Source organism: Salmo trutta, chromosome 39 (genome assembly GCF_901001165.1).
Source record: "Salmo trutta chromosome 39, fSalTru1.1, whole genome shotgun sequence".
Taxonomy (NCBI): domain Eukaryota; kingdom Metazoa; phylum Chordata; class Actinopteri; order Salmoniformes; family Salmonidae; genus Salmo; species Salmo trutta.
Genome location: NC_042995.1, coordinates 12,617,812 through 12,632,941, shown reverse-complemented (window position 1 = coordinate 12,632,941; position 15,130 = coordinate 12,617,812). Strand labels below are relative to the sequence as shown.

Below are 15,130 nucleotides of genomic sequence, written 5' to 3'. Positions count from 1 at the left end.
GTACATGGGTTTTAGGACCACAACATATAGGTGGACCATATTTCCAGAAACTAAAATTGCAGGTTGCTGTTGTTTTATACTGAAAAAATATATAAATCGCAACATGCAACAATTTCAAAGATTTTACTGAGTTACAGTTCATATAAGGAAATCAGTCAATTGAAATAAATGAATTAGGCCCTAATCTATGGATTTCACATGACTGGGCAAGGGCGCTGCCATGGGTGGGCCTTGGAGGCATAGGCCCATCCACTTGGGTGCCAGGCCCACCTAATGGGAAACCAGGCCCAGCCAATCAGAATGAGTTTTCCCCACAAAAAGGGCATTATTACAGACAGAAATACTCCTCAGCTCCTTCTCCCCTCAGACGATCCCGCAGGTGATGAAGCCGGATGTGGAGGTCCTGGGCTGGTGTAGTTACACGTGGTCTGTGGTTATGAGGCCAGTTTGACGTACTGCCAAATTCTCTAAAACAAATTAACGTTGAATTCTCTGGCAACAGCTCTGGTGGACATTCCTGCAATCAGCATGCCAATTGTAGGCTCTCTCAAAACTTGAGACATCTGTGACATTGTGTTGTGTGACAAAACTGCACATTTTAGAGTGGCCTTTTATTGTCCCCAGCACAAGGTGCACCTGTGTAATGATTGTGCTGTTTAATCAGCTTCTTGATATGCCACACCTGTCAGATGGATGGATTATCTTGGCAAAGGAGAAATGCTCACTAACAGGGATGTAGAGAAATTTGTGCACAACTTGAGAGAAATAATCTTTTAGTGCGTATGGAACATTTCTGGCATCTTTTATTTCTTCTCATGAAACATGGCACCAACACTTTACATGTTGCGTTTATATTTTTGTTCAGTGTAGATATGAATCGTATCAGCGTGGTTGTAATCAGCCAGTGGAAAACAAAGGGGATCCAGAGGGAGAGAAAGAGAGAGAGATGTGGGAATTTGAGCGAGTTGACTAATATTCTGAGAGATTAAAGGAGAGAAAGAAAGAGAGGGAGAGAGAGATTGTGTGTGTCTGTATAAAGAGGTCAGACTGGGCTTATGAAACTGTCTATGACCTAACCTGCCCTATTTCTGACAGAACACAACTCTGTACAGTCATATCATACCCGTAGGCACACAAACACATACATGCATGTACAGGCTTTAGGATCAGAATGTCAAATATCACCACTTCAACTTCAGTAAAGTTTTGATGCTGTGTGTCAATAATGTCAAACTTTTAAACAGTTGGAGCAGAGTCAAGTACATCTGACCTGAGAGCCCTGAAATAAAAACACATGGATGTTAAATAGGATCCAGATTGTATGTCCTCTTAAAGAAGGGTTTTAACAGTGGCACGCACTCACACCTATGTACACATGCACACACACGCACCCGGAACACAGTTTTTTCATTAAAGGAACTCAGACTGTGGTGTGATCTGCTGCTACACAGACAGTACACTGATGTTCTCAGCTTTTAACATTATTTTGTTTAAATGTTGAATTCGATCAAACTCTTACTGCAATGGTTATCTGGTAATGTCTTGATATTGCTTTACTCACCAAATGTCTAAATGGTTTTAGGTAAAAATGACCATATAACTACATTCCCAAGTATGTTTGTTGACTGAATAAATAATGCTCTATTCTATCCCCCCTCCCAATCTCTCTCTAAATGTTCTCTCTTTACTGCTTTCCCTCTCTCTCCTTCTCCCTCCCCCTGTCTCTCCTTCTCTACCCTTCTCCCCCCCTCTCTACCCTTCTCCCTCCCCCTCTCTCTCTCCTTCTCCCTCCCCCTCTCTCTCTCCTTCTCCCCCCCTCTCTACCCTTCCCCCCCTCTCTACCCTTCTCCCCCTCTCTCTCCCTCTCCCCTTCTTCTTCCCCCTTTTTATCCTTCTCCCTCCCCCTCTCCCTTACCTCTCTCTCCTTCTCCCTCTCTCTCCTTCTCCCTTCCCCTCTCTCCCCTTCTTCCTCCCCCTTTCTATCCTTCTCCCTCTCTCTTGCTCCCCCCCGCTCTCTCTCCTTCACCCTCTCTCATCTTTCCCCTTCTTCCTCCCCCTCTCCCCCCCTTTCTATCCTTCTTCCTCCCCCTCTCTCCTTCTCCCTCACCCCCTCTCTCCTTATTCCTCCCCCACTCTCTCCAGTAGAGAAGGTTCTGCTTGGCATTATGTTTGTCTTACCTCTGCTCTTGGTGTCACATGCAGTGTTATGTACGTACACAAACACCAAAAACGGGCTGTGTGTGTGTGTGTGTGTATATGGAGTGTGTTGTCTGCGGGTTTTGATACATGCGTTGTTGACAGTCTCGCCCCTCGGCCAGAACTACAGGGCCCCTCTACCCCTCTGTGGGCCTCTAAACCTCTCTTTCTTTTCTCTCTCTGTCTTTCTCGTTCTTTACCGCTGTCTCTCTCCCTCTGCGCACTCCATACCTCCTGCTCTCCCTCTCTCTCTCTGTTCACCACCACATCCACCTATCTCTAACACACGGTGGCAGGGCTGTACTCTACCTCCCCAAGGAGTAGTATTTAACTCACTGACGAGGGGTTTAAGGCCGAGGATGTTTGTGTGTGTGTGGTGGTGGGGAAAGTAAATTGTTTAGTGTTTCTGTGCTGACTCCACATATGATCTCCATTAGCTAACGGGGGTACACACACACACTCACGGTAAAGGATGCCGTTAATCCAGTGTTAGCCATAATGGGTCCATTCTAGCTGTTCAGCAGTATCTACTGCAGACATCACAAAGCACTTGTACATACCTGCTCTATTCTATTATGTTCTATTATGTTCTATTCAGATGTTGTGAATAAAACATTCATCTTTATATTTTACTTTAAGGATTTATCTATTGTTTGTAAAAATCTGATGTAGATTAAAGGCTATAACGGTTATTAGGCGTCGAGAGACGTGAAAACAACATGAACAACAATTTGTTTTATAAAAAAAAATGTTAATGCACATTCTTCTAGTCAATGTCTCCATACCAAGTCCAGAGTGTCATGTTTCAGATGTAATTAGAACTGAGTTGATAGCCCATAGCGTTCCAAAGTTAGAGCTCAAAGTCTGATGGCACAAGTGACCATATCGTTGGCCATTTTAAATCGTGTCAGCATGTCAGATTAGCTCAATCGCCAATTTCTCAGCCTCTGAGTATCACAGAAACACAACACTTTGAATAACAGACAAATGTTCATAACAAGTGGCTGGATGAAATGTATCAAAATATCTGTTCAAAACATGAAAAACAATCAAACGTATGTTTTGAAAGATCAAATTTGACTATAAATGTGTGCAATTCTTTATTTAAACCTTTTACTGCAGTAGGCTGAAACAGGGTCACGCAGTGTTTCTTGGTGGTCTTAAACAAATCTACTTTGAAGCAAAAGTATACACCTCACACACATGGTTGTGGGTTTAAAAATAAGAAGACACTTGTACCATGTCAGATATAGAGTTGAAATATATTAAATTTTGAGTTTGCATCCCAATATTAGACTTTATATACATCACATAAGACTGAAATATAGCAAAACCGTTTGACATAGAAACACTGGATTTTCATGACAAATTTGTGTTTATTAATTATGAAAAATATGAATAATTTCCACCCATGAAGCAACTAGAGGGCGCTTCAACTGCAATACTATATACTTACTTGGGGGAAATATAAACCATTTACTTGTGTGTGTTTAAACTATTTATATTTGTGTTACTTCTTGACAGACAGTGTCTCTTTGCAATCATTACAAATTTGGGGTCAAAATGAGCCCTGTTGGCGCTTTTAAGCTAAACATATGTTGGAGCTTTTAGGGTTAACACTGTAGCAACATCAAAAACATAATCATCAACAACAACCACAGAACAACAAGAACAACCACAGAAGCCCCATAGGGGATAATCAGATCTTAACTATACTAATGCTTGATTGGTCCTGGGGATTCATTGTATTGTTTTAATACACACACACACACCGTGAGTATGTATGCTATCTTCCCGATCTTGACCTGTGTTAAAGCATTATGATTATTGTATGAATTGCACTCCACACTGCCCTTTCCCACCTGGACAAAAGGAACACCTATGTGAGAATGCTATTCATTGACTACAGCTCAGCATTCAGCACCATAGTGCCCTCAAAGCTCATCAATAAGCTAAGGACCCTGGGACTAAACACCTCCCTCTGCAACTGGATCCTGGACTTCCTGACAGGCCACCCTCAGGTGGTAAGGGTAGGTAACAACACATCTGCCACGTTGATCCTCAACACAGGGGCCCCTCAGGGGTGTGTGCGAAGCCTCCTCCTGTACTCCCTGTTCACTCATGACTGCATGGCCAGGCACGACTCCAACACCATTAAGTTTGCAGACGACACAACAGTGGTAGGCCTGATCACCGGCAACAACGACGAGACGGCCTATAGGAAGGAGGTCAGAGACCTGACCGTGTGGTGCCAGGACAACAACGTCTCCCTCAACATGATCAAGACAAAGGAGATGATTGTGGACTACAGGAAAAGGAGGACAGAGCACGCCCCCATTCTCATCGACGGGGGCTGCAGTGGAGCAGGTTGAGAGCTTCAAGTTCCTTGGTGTCCACATTGCCAACAAACTAACATGGTCCAAGCACACCATGACAGTCGTGAAGCGGACACAACAAAACCTATTCCCTTTCAGGAGACTGAAAAGATTTGGCATGGGTCCTCAGATCCTCAAAAGGTTCTACATCTGCACCATCGAAAGAATCCTGACTGGTTGCATCACTGCCTGGTATGGCAACTGCTCGGCCTCCAACCGCAAGGCACTACAGAGGGTAGTGCGTACGGCCCAGTACATCACCGGGGCCAAGCTTCCTGCCATCCAGGACCTCTATACCAGACAGTGTCAGAGGAAGGCCCTAAAAATTGTCAAAGACTCCAGCCACCGTAGTCATAGACTGTTCTCACTGCTACCACATGGCAAGGGGTACCGGAGCGCCAAGTCTAGGTCCAAGAGGCTTCTAAACAGCTTCTACCCCTAAGCCATAAGACTCCTGAACATCTAATCAAATGGCTACCCAGACTATTCACATTGCCCCCCCCCCCCCCCCTCCACACCAGTGGCACTCTCTGTTGTCATCTATGCATAGTCACTTTAATTATCTCTACCTACATGTACATACTACCTCAACTAACCAGTGCCCCCGCACATTGACTCTGTACCGGCACCCCCCTGTATATATTGTTATTTTTTTACTGCTCCTCTTTAATTACTTGTTACTTTTATCTCTTATTTTTATCCGTATTTTTTTTAACTGCACTGTCGGTTAGGGGCTCGTAAGTAAGCATTCCACTAAGGTCTACACCTGTTTGTATTCGGCGCATGTGACTAATACAATTTGATTTGATGAATGGCTACATAGGACCTGTAGAGTCAAGTGTCACTAGTCCTTCTCCCTTAACTGCTACCACTGTTAATTTACCAGCCATATGTACAGTACAGGATATGGGGAGAGAGAGAGACGGGTAGAGCGAGAGAAAGAGGGAGAGAGAGTTTCCCATTATTGAGAATAATTGTCCAACATTATTATTCAATCTCTTCTGTTTGTCTTTTCTTTTTTTTATTCTGGAGAAAATAAAACGACAACATGACAATCATAGTTCACATCACAAATAAGATTTGCACTGGCACGGCATGCACTGGAATTACTCTATTATAATATCATCATTTATGATAAATGTGTTATAGCATAGGCAGGCCTAAATTTTCAGAACAAACTGATCCAAAATGGCATAGCAGTAAGACATGTTTGTTTTTGTCCCATGTAAAAAAAAAAAAAGTTTTTTTTGTGTACAAATTCAATCTCTTTTTTCCATTTTCGGGTTAAATATACCTTCCTGCAACCCAATGTGGTACGGATCTGCTATTTTTTAGACCTTATAACTGGAACCTCCATCAGGAGCTAGCCATCAGAAGCTAGCCAGCTAATTAGCTACTAACTATTTAGTCATTGTTAGCCACTAATAGCGGTCTTTAGCTCAGACACCAGCCATGATAGCCTGGATAATACCTGCCAGTCTGCACAGAGCGATATCAGCCCTGAGCATATCGGACAGTTTTTTCCCACTACATCACCGGATTCCTGCCGCAAGCTCTGGACCATTACACCGGATCATCGCAGCTAGCTAGCTGCTACCGAGTGGCTATTGTGGCTAACACCCTTGTCCAGAAGCAAGCACCAGTTAGCCTCAAGCTAGCCCATCTCCCGGCTACCAAACGAAATACACCAACTACAATACCTCTCTTGCCAATTGGCCTGGACCCTTTGTCGACACGGAGCCCCGCCGATCCATCACGACTGGTCTGCTAGTCTGCTGACGTAATCCGGCCGATGTGCTCTCAACCAGCCTCTGCGTCGTGGATGTGGTGAAGATCCATCTGCTAGCCCCGGCCCGCTAGCTTTCTGAACGCCGTGTCTCCCGCTCGCCTAGCGTAGTAACGACTACCGAACGGCTCCCTGTTTCATCTATTGCTGCTCATTGGACCCTATGATCATTCGACTACACAGCTGATGCCTACTGGACTGTTCATTAACACGGTACTTCATTTTGTTTATCTGTCGGCCCCAGGCTCGAACTCAGGCCCTGTGTGTAGCTAACTGACCCTCTCTGCCCATTCATCGCCATTTACCCATTGTTCTTGTCTTAGCCGCTTACCCGTTGTTGTCTTAGCTCTCCCAATCAACACCTGTGATTGCTTTATGCCTCTCTCTGTCAATATGCCTTGTATACTGTTGTTTAGGGCAGCTCTCATTGTTTAATTTTACTGCGGAGCCCCTAGTCCTGCTCAACATGCCTCAGATAGCCCCCTTGTCCCACCCCCCACACATGCCGAGACCGCACCTAGCTTAACTGGCGCCTCCAGAGATGAAACCCCTAACTGTAAAAGCCTCGGGTTCATGCATGTTAACATTAGAAGCCTCCTCCCTAAGTTTGTTTTACTCACTACTTTAGCACACTCTGTGTCTGAATCCTGGCTTAGGAAGGCCACCAAAAATCCTGAAATTTCCATCCCTAACTATAACATTTCCCGACAAGATAGAACTGCTAAAGGGGGCGGAGTTGCAATCTACTGCAGAGATAGTATGACAGAACTCTGTAGGCTATCCAGGTCTGTGCCCAAACAGTTCGAGCTTCTACTTTTAACTGTTGCCACTTGTTATAGACCCCCCTCAGCTCCCAGCTGTGCCCTGGAGTGATCAATATTGTACAAAATGTTCAATCAAACTGAAGTGAGCTTGTTTATCTATAATGGAGTTGATGCTTTAAGTCAATGTTTTCTACTGGTTATGCTCTTTTCAGTGTACCGACACGTATATATTTCTTTGCAAATATATGTGAATTGATTGACCCCCATCTATCGTCAGAGTTTGTACTGTTAGGTGACCTAAACTGGGATATGCTTAACACCCCGGCCGTCCTACAACCTAAGCTAGATGCCCTCAATCTCACACAAATTATCAAGGAACCTACCAGGTACAACTCCAAATCCGTAAACATGGGCACCCTCATAGATATCATCCTGACCAACTTGCCCTCTAAATACACCTCTGCTGTTTTCAACCAGGATCTCAGCGATCACTGCCTGCGTCCGTTATATGTCCGCGGTCAAACGACCACCCCTCATCACTGTCAAACGCTCCCTAAAACACTTCTGCGAGCAGGCCTTTCTAATCGACCTGGCCCGGGTATTCTGGAAGGATATTGACCTCATCCCGTCAGTAGAGCACATCTGGTTGTTCTTTAAAAGTGCTTTCCTCACCATCTTTATAAGCATGCCCCTTTAAAAAATGTTTAACTAAGAACAGACATAGCCCTTACTTCACTCCAGACTTGACTGCCCTTGACCAGCACAAAAACATCCTGTGGTGTACTGCACTAGCATCGAATAGTCCCAGCGATATGCAACTTTTCAGGGAAGTCAGGAACCAATATACAGTACACAGTCAGTTAGGAAAGCATAGGCAGCTTTTTCAAACAGAAATTTGCATCCTGCACTAATTCCAAAAAGTTTTGGGACACTGTAAAGTCCATGGAGAATAAGAACACCTCCTCCCAGCTGCCCACTGCACTGAAGCTAGGAAACACCGTCACCACCGATAAATCCACGATAATCAAGAATTTCAATAAGCATTTCTCTACGGCTGGCCATGCTTTCCACCTGGCTACCAACAGCTCTGCACCCCCAGCAACTGAAATCCAGACAGCTGATGTTCTGATAGAGCTGCAAAATCTGGATCCCTACAAATCAGCTGGGCTAGACAATCTGGACCCTCTCTTCCTAAAATTATCTGCTGCCATTGTTGGAACCCCTATTACTAGCCTGTTCAACCTCTCTTTCATATCATCTGAGATTCCTAAAGATTGGAAAGCGGCCGTGGTCATCCCCCTCTTCAAAGGGGGAGACACTCTAGACCCAAACTGTTACAGACCTATATCCATCCTGCCCTGCCTTTCTAAAGTCTTCGAAAGCCAAGTGAACAAACAGATCACCGACCATTTCGAATCCCACCGTACTTTCTCCGCTATGCAATCCGGTTTCCGAGCTGGTCACGGGTGCACCTCAGCCACGCTCAAGGTCCTAAATGATATCATAACCGCCATCGATAAAAGACAATACTGTGCAGCTGTCTTCATCGACCTGGCCAAGGCTTTCGACTCTGTCAATCCTCGTATTCTTATCGGGAGACTCAACAGCCTTGGTTTCTCAAATGACTGCCTCGCCTGGTTCACTAACTACTTCTCAGACAGATTTCAGTGTGTAAAATCGGAGGGCCTGTTGTCCGGACCGCTGGCAGTCTCAATGGGGTGCCACAGGGTTCAATTCTTGGGCCGACTCTTTTCTCTGTATATATCAATGATGTCGCTCTTGCTGCGGGTGATTCTTTGATCCACCTCTACGCAGACACCATTCTGTATATATCTGGCCCTTCTTTGGACACTGTGTTAACAAACCTCCAAACGAGCTTCAATGCCATACAACACTCCTTCCGTGGCCTCCAACTGCTCTTAAATGCTAGTAAAACGAAATGCATGCTCTTCAACAGATCGCTGCCCGCACCCACCTGCCCGACTAGCATCACTATTCTGGACGGTTCTGACTTAGAATATGTGGACAACTATAAATACCTAGGTGTCTGGCTAGACCGTAAACTCTCCTTCCAGACTCAAATCAAACATCTCCAATCCAAAATTAAATCTACAACCGGCTTCCTATTTCGCAACAAAGCCTCCTTCACTCATGCTGCCAAACATACCCTCGTAAAACTGACTATCCTACCGGTCCTTGACTTCGGCAATGTCATTTACAAAATAGCCCCCAAGACTCTACTCAGCAAATTGGATGCAGTCTATCACAGTGCCATCCGTTTTGTCACCAAAGCCCCATATACCACCCACAACTGCGACCTGTATGCTCTCGTCGGCTGGCCCTCTCTGCATATTCGTCGCCAAACCCACTGACTCCAGGTCATCTATAAGTCTTTGCTAGGTAAAGCTCCGCCTTATCTTAGCTCACTGGTCACCATAGCAACACCCACCCGTAGCATGCGCTCCAGCAGGTATATTTCACTGGTCATCCCCAAAGCCAACACCTGCTTTGGCCACCTTTCCTTCCAGTTCCAAAAATCACTGAAGTTGGAGACTTATATCTCCCTCACTAACTTTAAGCATCAGCTGTCAGAGCAGCTTACCGATCGCTGCAGGTGTACACAGCCCATCTGTAAATAGCCCATCCAACCAACTACCTACCTCATCCCATATTTGTTTTTCTGCTCTTTTGCACACCAGTATTTCTACTTGCACATCCTCATATGCACATCTATCACTCCAGTGTTAATTGCTAAATTGGAATTACTTCTCCACTATGGCCTATTTATTGCCTTACCTCCATTTGCACACACTGTATACATATTTTTCTATTGTGTTATTGACTGTATGTTTGTTTATTCCCCGTGTAACTCGGTTGTTGTTTTTGTCGCACTGCGTTGCGTTACCTTGGCCAGGTCGCAGTTGTAAATGAGAACTTGTTCTCAACTGGCCTACCTGGTTAAATAAAGGTGAAATGTTTTAGTTTTTTTATTAAAAAAAGGAAAGGTGGATGTGGTAGACTAGAGAAAAACAAGAAAACATTAAAGCCTTTTAATTAAGATGGCAAAATACTTTTCATTCAGTAGAAATGGGCAGACATGTCAACCGACTTTTCCCTCAGTCCACTAACATTTTCGTTATCTAAAATGTACTAATTCCTTATTATGGCGGGGGGAGGGTAAACTGGTGACTTCAACAGCCTTCTGTGACCCAAAAAACTGTCAGTCTTTGCCTGGAATAAATTGTGGAATATACTATTTCCAAGAACAGGGGGGGCATATTTGACAAAACATTGAATTCTTAACCATTGGCTGCTCAACTTTAATTCTGACTACTTTAAAGTCTAAAATAAACAACAAAGAAGACGAATAGGCTTATTTTTTATTTCGACGTGTTTTGTGTGTTTAAAGGGGTTGGTTAAAGAAGGACGTAACATCGCATACCCCCGCCATACACTGCTGCGTTTCGAGCGGCCCCATAGTAGAATCAATTCAGCTAGGGGGAGCTTGAAACTGTCAACTGATGCTTTCCTCGGAGCTCTGGAGAAACACAGTCAAACTGAATACAGTCAGCTAGTGGGATATCAGCAGAACCGCACAAGTTACACACACTGTCGATCACACTCATTAATCTTGGCTTTTCCTTGACCGATTACCAAATGTAGAATTATGTTAAGTTAAATAACAGTGTAATACATTAACTATATGGAGGCTATACTTAAGCTACAGTCATTGTGTTTTGAGCACTGAAATGGACTGCATAATGCTCAACACCTCAGTCATTTACACTGAGGGTTTAAAAACATGTCTTCATATGCTAGAATGCAAAATTAATATGCCAACTTTAAGATGATCTGTTATAACAAAAACCGATCGAAATTCCAATTCAACTGAAAATAATATCTGAAATGACCCCTGATCATAATCCATATAATCTGAAACTTCTTTCTCTATTGTGTGAAGTTGAAGGTATTGTAGCAGTTGGGTAGTAACTAAGGAGGTGGGGGTGATACATAGCAACCATCACATCTAGATGAAGCCCTGTGATGAGTGAGATTTATTGTAATCACCGTCCCAAATGGCACCCTAATCCCTACCATATTGTAGTGCACTACTTTTGACCAGAGCCCTATGGGGCCTGGTCAAAACGAGTGCACTATCTGGGGAATAGGATACCATTTGGGACAGGCCCATCATGTATGGTCTTACCTGGTCACTGTATCCAGGCCGCCACCACCACCACACCTGGAGCAGCTTGAACTGGACAGGTAACAAACTAGATGCTTTGGAGCTTTGAGCGCACACACACACTGCAATTATGTCAGTCATGTACGTACATTACGTCACAGGGAACATGGCTTGGGGGGAAATCAGGCGCACTATTCCATTGTGTGTGTGTGTGTGTGTGTGTCACTCATATGCATCAACGTAATCTGTGCGTGCCTGTGTGTGTATTTGTGTGTGCGTAACCACCAATGTCACCTTCATGGAACACTATACATGGAGCATCCTTCAGAATGTAACAGATCAGGTTTGTAGGCAGGGAGGGATGTTGATGTGTGTGTGGTGTTGGAGCATCCTTCAGAATGTAACAGATAAGGTTTGTAGGCAGGGAGGGATGTTGATGTGTGTGTGGTGTTGGAGCATCCTTCAGAATGTAACAGATAAGGTTTGTAGGCAGGGAGGGATGTTGATGTGTGTGTGGTGTTGGAGCATCCTTCAGAATGTAACAGATCAGGTTTGTAGGCAGGGAGGGATGTTGATGTGTGTGTGGTGTTGGAGCATCCTTCAGAATGTAACAGATAAGGTTTGTAGACAGGGAGGGATGTTGATGTGTGTGTGGTGTTGGAGCATCCTTCAGAATGTAACAGATAAGGTTTGTAGACAGGGAGGGATGTTGATGTGTGTGTGGTGTTGGAGCATCCTTCAGAATGTAACAGATAAGGTTTGTAGGCAGGGAGGGATGTTGGTGTGTGTGTGGTGTTGGAGCATCCTTCAGAATGTAACAGATAAGGTTTGTAGGCAGAGATATTGATAAGGTCATCCCTTCCCAAGGTCACTTCCACATGTATGCGTATTTCATTTCATTTCATTTTATCCTCTATATACAGTCTGTATGATCTGTTTCTATGTGTTTAAGATGGATTGAAACCTAGCTCTGCTTTCTTTAAGGACACACTGCATAGACTGAAGCAAGAGGTCTTTATGAGCCAGTCAGATCAGGAACAGTCAGTGTGTGTGATGCTTGTCAGTGTGTGCCACGTGTTTGCCATGTGAGTCATCCTCAAGTGTGAGGGTCTAAGTACTCTCCACTCTCCTCCTTCCACCTTCTCCCTCTTTCCTCCTTCCTCTCCTCCTCTCTCCTCCTTCCAACTCCTCCCTTTCTACTCCTTCCACCTCCCCTCTCTCCTCCTTCCACCTCCTCCTTCTCACCTCCTCCAGCTCTACTCCTTTCACCTCCTCCAGCTCTACTCCTCCTTCCACCTTCCTCCTCTCTCCTCCTTCCTCTCCTCCCTCTCTCCTCCTTCCACCTCCCCCTCCTCCCTTCCACCTCCTCTCTTCCCTCCCACCTCCTCCATTTCTGATCCTTACACCTCCTCCCTCTACTTATTTCACCTCTCTCCTCCCTCCACCTCCTCTCTCTACTCCTTCCACCTCCTCCCTCTCTACCTCTCTCTCTCCTTCCTTCCACCTCTCTCTCCTTCCAACTCCTCCCTCTCCTCCTTCCCCTTCCCTCTCCTTCTTCTACCTTCCCTCTCCTCCTTCCACCTCCCCACTCTCATCCCTGCTCTCCTCCTTCCAACTCCTCCCTCTCCTCCTTCCAACTCCTCCTTCCACCTTCCCCCTCCTCCTTCCACATCCTCCCTCTCTCCTCCCGCCCCCTCTCCTCACACCTCCCTCCACCTCTCCCTCTTTCTCCTCCTTCCACCTCTCCCTCTTTCTCCTCCTTCCACCTCTCCCTCTTTCTTCTCCCTCCACCTCTCCCTCTTTCTCCTCCTTCCACCTCTCCCTCTTTCTCCTCCTTCCACCTCTCCCTCTTTCTCCTCCCTCCACCTCCCTCTTTCTCCTCCTTCCACCTCTCCCTCTTTCTCCTCCCTCCACCTCTCCCTCTTTCTCCTCCTTTCACCTTCCCTTTCCTCCTTCCACCTTCCCTCCTCTCCTTCCACCTCCCCATTCTCATCCCCGCTCTCCTCCTTCCAACTCCCCCCTCTCCTCCTTCCCACTCCACCTTCCACCTTCCCTCCACCTCCTCCATCTCCCCTCCTTTCACCTCCCTTCTCTCCTCCTTCCACCTCCTCCTTCCACCTCCCTTCTCTCCTCCTTCCACCTCCTCCCTCTCTCCTTCCACCTCCTCCCTCTCTCCTTCCACCTCCTCCCATTTCCACTCACTTTCAGTCAAATATACAAACTTTTAGTGCTCATCTTTCCCCTGTTATCAGGGACTGATTCAGATCTCGGGTGTGAGACCTGGGACAGCAGGTGAACGCTGCCCTGGAGGTTTGGATGTGAATATGCCTGACCCTAAAGACTCCTACTGAACACACACAGAGATAACATCAGCTAGCACAGAGGGGGAGGGGTCGCACAGGCACACACACAGAGAGATAAGTAAACAGTAGTCTGACGTAAACCAGTGGTGACTAATGCAGTGATGTCTACTAAACAGTCCTATGACCATGGTTGGAATACAGAATGAACAACACACTTGAATGTGTCCTGTTGTTATGTGCTTTCTGTTATGTGCCCTGTTGTGTTCTCATCCCTCTATTGTTTGGTAGTAGTCTTCCTCCACCTAGTGGTGGCTAACCAACACGCTCCCACAGGGACTAGGCTTTACTACAGCGCAGCAAGAGAAATTAACCACACGTTTTAATACCTATGGGCCCTGGTCAAAAGTAGGGCACTATAAAGGGAATAGGGTGCCATTTGTAACACAAACTATGTGAGGTCAGAGAGAGAACTGTCTTCATTTCAGCTTCTCTGGAGCCTCCTCCTATGATGTGGACAAGACAACAGTGTATGTGAACTATAATAAGGTGCACTTGGATTATGAAAACACTGCATGTGAAAAACTGCGAGATTTATGGTCAGAGTTGTTGATAGAGAGAGGGGACATGATGGCGCAGTCAATTAGAAGAGTCTCTGAGATGAGTTCTGTAGCAATATAGATCCCATTAAATTACTAGAGGGGCTTTGTCATAAACCCTCAAAGTTCCAGAATGGGGTGATCAGCCACTGTGGTCAGGGAGAAAACCAAACCAGTCTAATTGGAATGAATGGCAGTAAAGGCATAATCCTGGTTTTATGTGTGCAGGAAAATTTAAGTAAGGCATATAATATTGGAAATTGGGTAATAGAATTACTGTCAACCTAAAATATTGTCATATAATCATAAATACAGTTTATGGGTTTTATACCATTTGCAGTAAAAAGCCACTAAAATATATGTAAACAGACCATGAATGTCTAAATAGTTGTTTTCTTGGAAAGCTGAGAGTGCTATTATATGATACAATATCAGAGTCCTATCATCTACTGATTTCAGACAGTGTATGGCTGTGGATTGACTGCATTGTTTGAATAGAATGTTGGCATATTGGCAGTTAATTTGAAACATTAATAGAATCAAACCTCTAAAACTAGCTGGCAGGCTAACACACAGAGTGCAGATAAATGATTCAAATTCATTATTTGACACTATCACAGCACTGGCAAACCATGGTTGACAAACTCCCTGACCAAAATGGCTGACCTTTATCCCTTCATTTATTTATGTATTTGACATTTTGCAGGATGAAATCTCTTGAGATGCACCATCTCGTTTTCAAGAGTCCAAATGAAAAAAACAATACTTAGAATAATATGGAAACTACTCTCTAATAATAACAAAATATATTTAAAAAAACATGCATTAACAGAATAAAAAGTTGTACAACTACTGCTCCAACTACTAATAACACTACTGCTCCAACTACTAATAAAACTACTGTTCCAACTACTAATAAAACTA

General features: G+C 44.8%; 1 long non-coding RNA gene across 1 annotated transcript; it reads left to right on the top strand.

The window, feature by feature from the left end:
- Nucleotides 1-11,287: 11,287 nt before the first annotated feature.
- On the top strand, nt 11,288-11,982 carry LOC115179622 (uncharacterized). Its single transcript, XR_003872977.1, has 2 exons — nt 11,288-11,650; nt 11,720-11,982. It is a non-coding gene; the product is annotated as an uncharacterized LOC115179622 (long non-coding RNA).
- Nucleotides 11,983-15,130: the final 3,148 nt, after the last annotated feature.